The sequence below is a fragment of the Notothenia coriiceps genome, unplaced genomic scaffold (assembly GCF_000735185.1).
Source record: "Notothenia coriiceps isolate Sejong01 unplaced genomic scaffold, NC01 NC01_scaffold00026084, whole genome shotgun sequence".
Taxonomy (NCBI): Eukaryota; Metazoa; Chordata; class Actinopteri; order Perciformes; family Nototheniidae; genus Notothenia; species Notothenia coriiceps.
Window position 1 is genome coordinate 1 of NW_011358785.1, and position 12,296 is coordinate 12,296.

General features: G+C 42.0%; 1 long non-coding RNA gene across 1 annotated transcript; it reads left to right on the plus strand.

Annotated features, from left to right (window-relative positions):
- The first annotated feature begins 1,867 nt into the window (after positions 1 to 1,867).
- On the plus strand, positions 1,868 to 10,101 carry LOC104956456 (uncharacterized). The gene is made up of 3 exons (XR_799555.1): positions 1,868 to 2,025; positions 6,363 to 6,423; positions 9,982 to 10,101. It is a non-coding gene; the product is annotated as an uncharacterized lncRNA (long non-coding RNA).
- Positions 10,102 to 12,296: the final 2,195 nt, after the last annotated feature.

Below are 12,296 nucleotides of genomic sequence, written 5' to 3' on the forward strand. Positions count from 1 at the left end.
AGCCTATATCAGCAAAACTAGGGGCTGAATCTAATCATCCCTAATTATAAGCTTTATCAAAAAGGAAGTTCTTAAGCGCACTCTTAAAAACGGATAGGGTGTCTGCCGCCCGAACACAAACTGGGAGCTGATTCCACAAATGTGGAGCTTGATAAGAAAAGGCTCTGGCTCCCATTGTACTTTATTATACAATACTTTACTTATTAGGGCCTTCAGTCGATTTCAATATGAATCATGATGAATTGCATGATTTACCAAAGGTACAGAATATATGCTTGCTTTATGCAAGTATATATGCATTTGTTGTTGGAAATCACAAACAACACAAAACAATGACAAATATTCTCCAGATTGATATCACGATACCAGAAAGTAAGGAGTCCAATTTTATTTAAAATTCCACAATTAACTAATACCCAATACGATAGCTATTCATTTATTGTATTTTATTTATATATTTACTTTGCTTTAAACAAAATCCAAGTATTATTACTTTTGATTATGTATTTTTTACACATTTGCTTATCTCATCTTTGACAGTCCTAATTGTTATTGCTATTAAAGTAAATGTGGCATTTTGAAATCAAATTAAACATCTGCTGCCAAAAAGACAACAAATGGAGACCCTCACTCACACATTGAAACAGAGCTGCCTAACTACGAACAGAAATGCACCACTGACTGCTAATCCGCCTTCCAGGACTTTTGATTTGTTGCTACCTAATTACCAGCAGGCGCACACAGCTTACTGAAGATATTCCCATGTTGAAAATCCAGTGACAGCTGTGCAACAGCATACACGGTTTAGGACTTGAATTGTTTTATGATGAACTCCATTTTACCTCATGCACAGTGCTGACTTGATACAGTACAAGTGTTTCCAATTTAAGTCTGAACATACTATCAGTTTTTACTCAAGTTTTACTAGTGCATACTTGATCCAGTTAGGACTTCTTGCTGATTGTTTAAGCATTTGATACAGCTCCACCTGACCAGGAAATACATGAAAGTGTCTGTGGAACCTTGGAGGATCAGTTGTACAACAATGAAGACCAAACAAACAGATCAAGACTTTTTAAGGAGTGTAACGGGAAACTGTGGAGTGACAACATATTACCTGTACTGTACGCTATGATGTAACATTTATATGATTGTTCTTCTAAGCCTGACGTAACCGTAGCCAGAGCTCTGCATCCCTTTGAAGCACACCACAGGTTATAGTGAAAGATAAGTCCCTTGTGGTCTTCTCTGAGCCTTTGGATAATGGCTTGCAACAGTTTTGGCAATTCACAGCTACCGAAGGGACAAACCCTCTTTCGCTCTCTCCTTTCTCTCTGTGTTTTTAAGTCAACAAGATGGTGGATAGCGTGTCGACAGGTGAAACCGTAACGGCCCTAGAGACAGCCTGAGTGAGGCTCGATGAGGTTGCATTGTCTGTAGTGCTATAGTGGCTGGCCTAGATGGAGACGTGCATGTTTGTGCATGTAGATGGACAACCCTGTGAATGCCAATACTGAGTAGACCCACAAGGTCCACCACTGCTTTCTGTCCTCCATCACTTCTAAATCAAAGGGTAGGTCGTAAAAAGACAGGTAAAAGGAAATAAAGGGATGAACGGAGAGATGGGAAGGATAGAGGGCCCTTTTAGAGTGTCTCATTTGAGGGCTTAGTGGGGATCAAATGCTCAGGGACAGGCCCAGTGAGCATGTCAAACGGCCCGGATACTAAGGAGAGGTAGAGGGGAAGGTTGGAAATCTATCTCAAGATGGTTTAAATGTTCACAGTCTACAAAGCAATGATTGCCATCCTTCAGGCGTAAAATAAATGACTCTCTCCCCATCATTCTGTTTCTTGTTCCGTCTGCAGGTGTACGTGAACGGGGAGTGGGTGACCAGTATTGGAGAAGGAGGTAGTTTTGGAGAGCTGGCCCTGATCTATGGGACTCCAAGAGCTGCTACCGTGAAGGCCAAGACGGATCTGAAACTGTGGGGCATCGACCGAGACAGCTACCGGCGCATCCTCATGGTACGAACATCTACACACTCTACTTGAGAAAACACTTTGAGTAACTTTAGCGTCACTTGTTCGACCCTACGTTTTCTTCCAAATATCTACAGGTTGGTCTTTTATATATCTAAATATATGTTATTCAAATAGTTCGGCAGACTTTACACTCTTATCATTTGTGGTCCTTTACATGCAATATATTCTCCCACTCAACCACTTAAGACTCCTTAAAACACTCAAAAGTGTTGATTTATTTTTCAAACGCTAAATATACGTAATCAAAAACAAAATCACCTTCACCTCCAGGTCTGTTCTACCTTTTTTAATGTCTCTCTGGATATGTTGGGAGACGAAGAAAGGGGAAAAGAGAGAGGCTATGTGAAGGAGAGTCAACCCGAATGCCTCGACACACACTTCCAGCTCCAGGAGCTTATCTAGCAGGAATGTCTAAATGTTTAAACTGGAAACACACACACACACACACACACACACACACACACACACACACACACACACACACACACACACACACACACACACACACACACACACACACACACACTTTTTCGTTGCTGTTAGAATAAGTAATTACGGTACTGTCTCCATGCCCAACTAAATACTTCCTTAAAATGTTTCCAACACCTTACTCCAAATAAATTAGATATGCTCCAATTAAGCTTCCAAACATCCTGTGCATCTGAGCCTTGAAGTGTGAAGCAGCAGTGACCATCCGGCTTTGTGCCATGCAGTTTGAGCCCACAGAGATGGAAGACGGTCTGTGTTTGGACCTTTCAGCTCAATGTAAAGTTGGCACTGGCCTGCCCAGCACTCATGTCACCTCTTAAGCACATAGTTTAACCGAGGGCACAGTCTGCCCTGGTAACCTTTCTTTGAGAGGATTCTCCCTCCCTCGCTCTCTTTCTCTCCGGCTGTCATTCCTTCTTTCCTTCCAGCAGCAGCAGGAGGAAAGACGGGGTGAAGCAGAATTCAATTATGTGAACCTGTAGTTAATTATTGCTGTCAACGGTTTGTAAAGCTGTTTTTATAAAGCGAGGTATTCTGGCAACGTCTCAGGCCAACACAATGAGCATTCTCTGTGTGTCTAAGTATGTGCGTGTGTTTCCCAGTGAAATTATGCTGAGTGCTTGTGTCTGCAGCTAGTTAGTCAGGAGCTCTGGAAGGTGAGCTGCAGCTACCATCAGATTAATTAACTGCACATCTGCTTCTCTCTTGTCCTGCTCCGCTGCTGGATCGTAATTAATAACTTGACAGGGAAGATTTACGTGTTTGTATTTATAGTGAACTACACAAGTTGACATATTCTGATTAATTGTACCATCTTGAGCAACTACGTCCCTCAAAGGTTATCAACGTTCGCTGTTTGCATTAAAGTTTTGCAACCACCAAACCTTTTGCCAGTTGCAACTCTTGCTAATTTTTAATGCTTGTCAATGATGCTACATTTCGATTTTTGTCGATCCAATTGGAGTTCACAAACCATGATGCAAATGATCTTGGGTGCAGTCCATTGTAATATAAAGCTCCCAAATGTTTTGGGATGTTTCTCAAATAGAGCTGAATATATTTGTATTTGAATCAATAGGTCCTTGCGTCTGTCCCATTCTCGTGAAAGCAATTTCATAACATATGGCACCAATGTCCTCTTGGACTTAAAGGTGAATTGATTAACTGTCAAATATCTAATAAGATGTAATGACATTTTAGACAGAAATCAAACTAAATTGGAATTTGACTGGTTGGTGGATGCATACAACTGTGAGGCAGTTCTATTTAACATTTAAAAGATATTTAATTAAAGGTGGGGTAGGTCATTTTGGAGAAACCAGCTCGAGTGTGCTAGAATTTGAAAATACACAGCTGGAACAAATCTGCCACTTCCTTATAGAGCCCCTCCTCCAACACACACAAACGCGCACATGACCAATGAGGGCATGAGATAGGTTTGTGCACAGATGGAAGGCTGACAGGCAGGTAGGCCATCCAGTTACTTTAGCCGGGCCGGCTAAAATGATTGGTCGTGCTTTTTACAGTACTACGGCTTCCACAGATGACATTTTTTTATGGATTTTTTGTCAAAGCACTTCAGATATTCATTGCTATCGGGATGTTAAGAGCATTCCATGGAATATAACAAAAAGTGTAATACATATTACTAATACATATTTGTATTCCAGACCTATTTTAGTGCATGTACTGTACATGTTCATCTGTAGATTATTTTACCCTGGACCTTTTACCATCACCCAATGAAAAAAATATACACACCGATGTCAGCATTATCAGAACTGGTCTTGAAGCTGCTTCCACGAGAGAACATGTCAGTTATCTTGTAACACAAAACCCCAACATCCTCCTCTCCTCCTTACCCAGGAGTGCATTTAGTCAAATATGTTATACCATTCCATGGGATTAACACACTCTCTCCATTGTGTTGATGCCAGTCATACAATACCCGCCTCTTTGTGTCATCTTTGTTCTTAAACAGGCACAGCTACAGACAAAGCTTTACAAACTGACAGACCACCGTCAACAAACAGAAAACAGACCAAAAGGAGACAAGGAGAAATGATACCAAGAAATGCGGAGAGATGTGGGGGGTGTATGGGATTTTATATTGGACATAGATGAAGGTAATGGTGATGAGGCGTAAGGTATGGTGGGTTTAAACTGGCTTCGCTCCACACCTCAAGCCTTTGATCATTCCACCTCAAAGACAGGCAGCAGACACAGAGGCTGGTTCATCTTTAACCACAGGAGGAGCATTATGGCCAGCAAGAGTAAGGGAGTTTTGTATGTGAGGCATGTGCTCAGGCCCTCCCAAGTAGAAAGAAAGGAGAAGGACAGTTTAAAAGACAAAAAAGATGCACACCAACAAAATAAGTTATGACATCAGAATCAGAATTTCTGAAAAGTATAATTTTCATTCCTTCCACCCTCATGTTGGCCCACCCAGCCCTTCCTACACCCGTAGCATAAATCAGACCTGCTGTGTAATGTAATGTAATGTTATGTATGCATGGTAAGCCTTTAAGCTCAGCAAGCCTGTCTGAGGAGCTCTATGGGGAGGCTATGAAACCAAGAGACCAACTCAACATTTTTTTGGAAGGTGCATGTGAGTGTGTGTTTGTGGGTGTGTGTGAGATTGTGTTAGAGGCACAGTATACATGTGTGAGTGTTTGTATTTGCTTGCTTAATGAGCATGTAGTGTCTTCTCTGCAAATACAGCGAAGCGAAAATGACAGAACCTAAAACAAACTCCACGCTTTGCACACACAAACACACACGCACAGACACACACACACACACACACACACACACACACACACACACACACACACACACACACACACACACACACTCATAATCATTTATCCAGGAGGGAGGCGATGCAGGCTAGAATTCCTTTAATCAAGTTGTTTACGGCTTTGAGCTTAACATTGGCTCACTTGGGAATATTTTCTCCCCTTTTAAGACAAAATGTGAAATTATATGAAATTAGAGGCAGCAGCGGGAATCAGGCACTTATGCACTAAAGACACCCCAAGCCTCAATATATCATTTCCATATGCAGAAGCAGACACAGGGCGGGCTAGATCATCTCTCCTCCCTCTCTCTGTTCCTCTGTATGCCCCCGATCTCTCCGGATGGTTCTGTGCATCTAAGGTGGGGGAAAAAAGGAGAAATGCATTTGGGGAAGGGGTCCTCTGGGTCTAGACTTGTCAGGAAGCACCTGATGCTCATGGCAGAGGCAGAGAGGGGAAAGTCCCCATGCCTGGTGGGTGGGGTGGGCCACACACACGGCACACACATGCAATGAACATTACCACACAAGTCATACACACCTCTGTGTGACCCCATGAACTGCATTCAAAATATCATTTACAACATATTCAAGTGTTTATGTCAAAATGAGCTTTCAAGACCAATTGGTTAGTTGCCTTACAAAATAAATGTTACAGTAGAATAACATATTTTAGTGATAAATGTATTAAAGAGAGAAATATTACCATATATTAACAGAATGAAAGTGTAACAAAGGTAAAAACAATGTTTTAGTTCCAAAAAAACTGTTTGTGAACTATTTGATTTGTTCACCAAACATGTACAGTTTCAAAACTTAGTAGTTTCTTAGCAGCATTTCCCAACTAATAGTTATTTGTATTTTAACAAATTAGAACCATTGAAACGCAGTTTCAGGGAAAATCTTAAATGTATTATGATCACAATAGTTTGCAGAGTAACAACATATGTAATTTGTATGCTCTTTTTGTCGTGCTCCCAGAATTTCAGAGTGTGTGATGGTGGATTATGTCTCTCCTCTTGTTGTCTTACAGGGAAGCACACTGAGGAAGAGAAAGATGTACGAAGAGTTCCTCAGCAAGGTCTCCATCCTTGGTAAGTCTAGCAAAAACTGTAAAAACTTGATAATTATGTCAGCTTCTGTTTATTTCTGCATTAATTGAGTGTAGTGCAGGGGATGTTTGCCCCTTCATGCCATGGTTCGTATTCATTTTAAACACCGGGTCAGAGGGTCCAGAGTGCAGGCAGTTAAATCTGCCGTCTGCAACATATACTGTAGATTAGCCCGCATAAACACAGGCGCACGTTGTCACACAAGGCCCATGGCTGAGTAAGGTCTGTGTACAGTCCTAATCTTCTTGCACTGTTTATAATAAAGCCAGTCACATTCTGCATTGTCGCTGTGTTGACAATTAAAAAATTGCGAATTAAGATAAGCCTCGCTTTTACCACTGGAATTTACACTGAACAAAAATATAAACGCAACACTTTTGGTTTTTGCTTCCATTTTTCATGAGATGAACTCAAAGATCTAAAACATTTTCTATATAAACAAAATAACCATTTCTCTCAAATATTGTTCACAAATCTAAAAAAATGTGTGATAGTGAGCACTTCTCCTTTGCCGAGATAATCCATCCCACCTCACAGGTGTGGCATATCAAGATGCTGATTAGACAGCATGATTATTGCACAGGTGTGCCTTAGGCTGGCCACAATAAAAGGCCACTCTGGAACGTGCTGTTTTGCTTTATTGGGGGGGTCTGTGGGGGTCCGAAAACCAGTACAGTTATCCTGGTTGAGGGTTAGGGTTAGGGTTTAGGGTTAGAGGTAATGTGTGAAATCGAGTTGCCTGATGGTGCGTGGTGGGGTTATAGGTATGGCTGCCCATACTATGGACCCGATGACACAGGCCACTCGATCACAACATACCCTAACCCTAACCTACCTTCACACCAGATCTGAACTGTGTTTTCGGACCCCACAGACCCTCCCAATAAAGCAAAACTGCAGCGTTTCAGAAGGGCCTTTATGTGGCCAGAGTGTGTTGGTGAATCGACGGAGCTGGCGTTTTTTTTATTTTTTTTTTTTTTTTTTTTTTTTTTTTTTTTTTCTCCCTGTGTTCATCGTCCATAACATACGGCCCTGCCCATACCATAACCCCACCACCCCATGGCCACATCGGATTCACAACGATTACCCCTAACCCTAAAACCCTAAACCACAACCCTCACACCTAGATACTGACTGTTTCGGACCCCACAGACATGAGAACCCCGCCAATAAAGCAAACGCACGTTCCAGAGTGGCCTTTATTGTGCGCTAAGGCCACACCTGTGCAAATAGTCATCGCTGTCTAATCAGCATCGGCAAAGGAGAAGTGCTCACTATCACACATTTTTTCAGATTTGTGAACAATATTTGAGAGAAATGGTTATTTTGTGTATGTAGAAAATGTTTTAGATCTTTGAGTTCATCTCATGAAAAATGGGAGCAGAAACAAAAGTGTTGCGTTTATATTTTTGTTCAGTGTAGATAACACCAGCCGACTCAGGCCGCAATGGAGAATGAGGTTTATTCAGACTTTCAAACGAGTTGCAATTGGAACTGACATCCCATCCCATTCCACTTGATCGTGTGTGTGTGGTGTGTAGAGTAAGGCCGTGCCCCCTGTACAGAGTTATTAGCTGGCTGAGTAAACACATACACTCAATTCAGGTCTTATGAGAACGTCTCTGCGAGATCCCCTCTCTTTTCATTCACCTCCTTTCTTCTGAGTCTCTCTTTTTGACAGCCTTGTCGAGGCCTGTATTCAAATGCCCGCCTCCCTTCTTCGAAGTGCTTTTCCTCTCTTCATTCCTTTTTCTGTCGCCCCGCTTCTCCACTCCACCTCTTTGAATTGGAGGAGGGGAAGGAGGCGGGAGTGTTTTTGTTTGTCTTTGATTTTTAAGATAGCCACGAAATTGGGTACAAGCCCTTGATGTCGAGGAGTGATGTGGGGGGGGGGGTGAAACAACATGTTCTTTGTCACACATCCCAATGGGCAATTCCCTGTGTGCGTACTATGTTCGTTGGGAGCAAGGGGATCCAAGGGGATCCAAGTGGGTGCAGGCTCTGTGAAGCGTGAAATGTAGGTTCTTAAGTCAGCACATTTGTGTATAAAGTTACATCCCGAGTTGTTAGGGATCACTTCTATAGGACCTGATGCCTTTAGCTTGCAGCCAGACAGAGGACATCCATCTGGGGCCGGCAGACACCACGGCCCCATCAGAGGGGACACTGGACACCTCCAACTGATCAGACTTCACCTTAGTTAATCCTAAGAACATACACATTTACACCCACACACAAACAGACAGACACTGTGATCAGTAACTGAGCTCATTGGGAGACAACAGTCTCAGACAAAGAGATTCTTCTGAAGTTTTACGCCCCGAACTCATGTCTTAGTCAAATCAAACACTGAATCATGCTTTTATGTAGACAAAACTAAAGGGAGGAGTGTTTTCACTGCAGATGCACAGATCGTGTAGACTTTTAAGACCAGTAAAGAATGATCTACCAAATTGTGAAAGTAGGATAGGCTTATTTGATTCATCTTTGTGGAGGTATTCGGTTATTTGTGGGTCCTCTTTCTATAAATATCAATATGTTAAAGAGTTGCTCAAAACTTCTCTGGTTGGAATATTTTTCCCAGTGAATACAGTATGTGTGACCGTCTGTGTTTTTGGTTTCTGTGTGAATACCAACGGCTTCTAGAAATATCCCGGGCTTAACCACGTCACTGTATGTGGTTGGACAGTCGGAAAGACAGCTGTCGCCACTGGCTCTGAGGATCAACAAAACTGAAAAAGTCATATCCTATCACGGGTTTCGGCAGGACTCATTCACAAAATGGTCAATTCACTTTTTGTGCATTCAAGGGAATTCTAAATTTACAAGAGCCTTGGGGTAAAAAAATATAATTTTTAAGGTTTCGCTAATCTAAATAGTAATAATCTGATGTATTGTATGACATTTAAATTCATGTAATATTTCTTTATAGTACACTCTCTGGTGTGTAACTGAATGGTATTTTACAATCACAGAGGGGATATATTCAGTTGAAATCCAGTAGCATTAGATCACCCATCTTACCCTAGATGTATCACAGCCACTGATGACATATTCACTATAATAAACCTCAAGCAGATGGGTTAATCTACGCCGGTTAACCCTTAGCATGCGTCTCTTTCAAGGAAGCTGGACTGGTTCGGGGATTAAACTTTAGATATTTCTGTGATTTGATGGTCACACACAGGAAAGCTCTGTGGCACCACACCCCAGAATCAGTGGAGCTTAGGCCTCACAGCTTTAGGAGTTAGTGTCATTTTGTTTTGGCTCCATGAGATGAGGGAGGAGGCAGGGGCATCTGAGATGTAATGGTCCCTGATGAATGACTGGATTAGCACGGGGTAGGAATTACTGTTCCCACCGGCTTACTGGACTTCCAGCAATGGCCATCCTCTTAGATCATGGAGAACACACACACACACACACACACACACACACACACACACACACACACACACACACATTTTAATCATGTACATTTGTTTATTAACTGTTGCAACCATTTTGGTGAATAACACATTATCCTTATTGATACGACAGAGTCTTTGGACAAGTGGGAACGTCTGACTGTGGCCGACGCTCTGGAGCCCGTTCAGTTTGAGGATGGAGAGAAGATAGTGGTGCAAGGAGATCCTGGTGACGACTTCTTCATTATAACAGAGGTAAGGTGTGTGTGTGTGTGTGTGTGTGTGTGTGTGTGTGTGTGTGTGTGTGTGTGATGTCATCATGCAGAGACGTTGGTGGGCTCTCGGAACTGATTTCAGTTTATTGCCACCAGTGGACAGACTACCTGGTGTTGTTCCCCTTCCCCTTTCTGTGTGAATAGCACCCCGCCCCCCCCACACTGCAGGCTTTGTATAGCTGGGGCCCCTGGTGCAGCTCCATGAAGGGCCCCCCTGCCTGTCATCCTCACACACTTTTGATTAACTCCATACTTACACGGCTTTCACCAGGATCAAGTCAAGAGGGCCCTTTCTATAGGGGCCGGGCACCCAATCTGCGGTCGTTTGGCCCCCTCTCTCATTATTCTAACGGGACAGTGATTCTCTCTGTCAGTTGCTCTATCTATATAATGTCCAACAATATTTAGTGTGAGCTGTGGATTGGTTACAGGCAATGCATGGGAGTTTTCTTCTTTATCCCTCTTTTAGGCTGCTCTGTTTTCACCTGTTTCCTTGCAGAACCACATTTCTCCTCTTCAACAATTTGTTCACTCTCCAAGTTATAACTCACTTGAAATATATATTTTGCAGTCTGTTAGTATTTGGACGGTCATGTTTTATGTAGTTTTTGGGCTCTCATTCAATGCATTACATTTGAAATGAAAATTATAATAATGTTGAAGTTCAACATAAACCCAGGTAAATCCAACTTAGCATGTGTTTTGCTTGATGAAAACCAGACTGAAGAGCAAAGTAATAAGTATTAAAAGGTAAATGTCCTTTGAAATAAGCATAAACTGAAGACTGAAGCTGTGCAGCCCTCAAAGAGCATATAGGGATGATGTTTTGGCAGGAAGATTGCCAAAAATAAAGATCAAAATGTCATAACATCCTACGTTATACTTCAGATGTGAGGGCGGTTTTGACAAATTCTACATATGATGAATAGCATTCAAAGTGGCCGGTTTAATTTATGGAAAATTGCTAGTTAGTAATACAGTAGTACAAGACAAAAATAGTCATACATCCGATGACATGACTCAGTAGAATCAGTTGATTAGAAACATCTGTCAGCATTTTTGCTTACATTAGCCAACATAAGCTACTGTACTGGTTCCGGGTCAATTAAGTCGGGTTAAGTACGGTTAGAATTTCTAAATGCTTATAAATTCAACTTGTGTGTATATTAGAAGAAGAGTGTTTTTCATTCTTAATGAATTTATAGACAATACTGTAAATATCACATTATATGACCACTCCAATTGGAGCTAAATACATCTTCTAAAACCCAGTTTAACTGTACAGAAAATGAACCCAATATAAGTATGGCAGTTATTGTAAAAATGCATGAACCATCAGTGTAAGGGGTTATGTGAATGTGTGTGCAAAGAGACACACCCAATGCTAACCAACCCAGCTGTATTTTAATGTTAACCTTAACCTTTCTAATAACTTATTAAAAAAGTTAGGTGTGGGAAATTGACAGAATTGTGTCTGCAGAGGTCTTAATGAGTCTAATCGTGAACTCTGGATTGATTCTATTCAGGAATTGGGCTCTGTGTTTTCCTGATTGTCAGTAAACTCTTCTTGTCTACGACAGTAGTTAATCGATCGTGGACGGCGTCGTTCTGATGAGCGAACATACAAATAGAAATGCATAATGCTCAAATGGGTTGCTTATACACTTTCATTATACCAATCATACATAATATACCTGTGAATCCCTCCTAAATCTGTGTGGAAAACATTGCTCATCAAACTGAGACTTCTAATTCCCAGAGAGGAAAGAGGAACAATATGCAGGGGAACTTGGGGATTAAAGGATGGAGGGACGGAGCAGGAAGTGAGGAAGAAGGAGAGACAGGGATGGAGCCCAGTGTGTGAGTGTCCCAGCAGACACTGTGAGCCTCACCCTACACAAGTTTGTGTCTCTTTGTTTAATCCCTTTTCCCCTTCTCCTGCCTATCCACATTTTCCTCTAAGCTCTCCCTCCCTTCAGCACTCTCTCTTTCTCGTTCTCTCTCCGTCTCTCATGCAGCATGGTCTGACTTTCCCAGAGAAGGGTGGACTGTGGTGGAATGTGTGTCGCTGACTTTCACACGGGGTCAGGAGACCCAGCCTCCCGGGAGGGAGACGAGAGAGAGAGAGAGAGAGAGAGAGAGAGAGAGAGAAATAGAGAGAGGAAGGATGAGT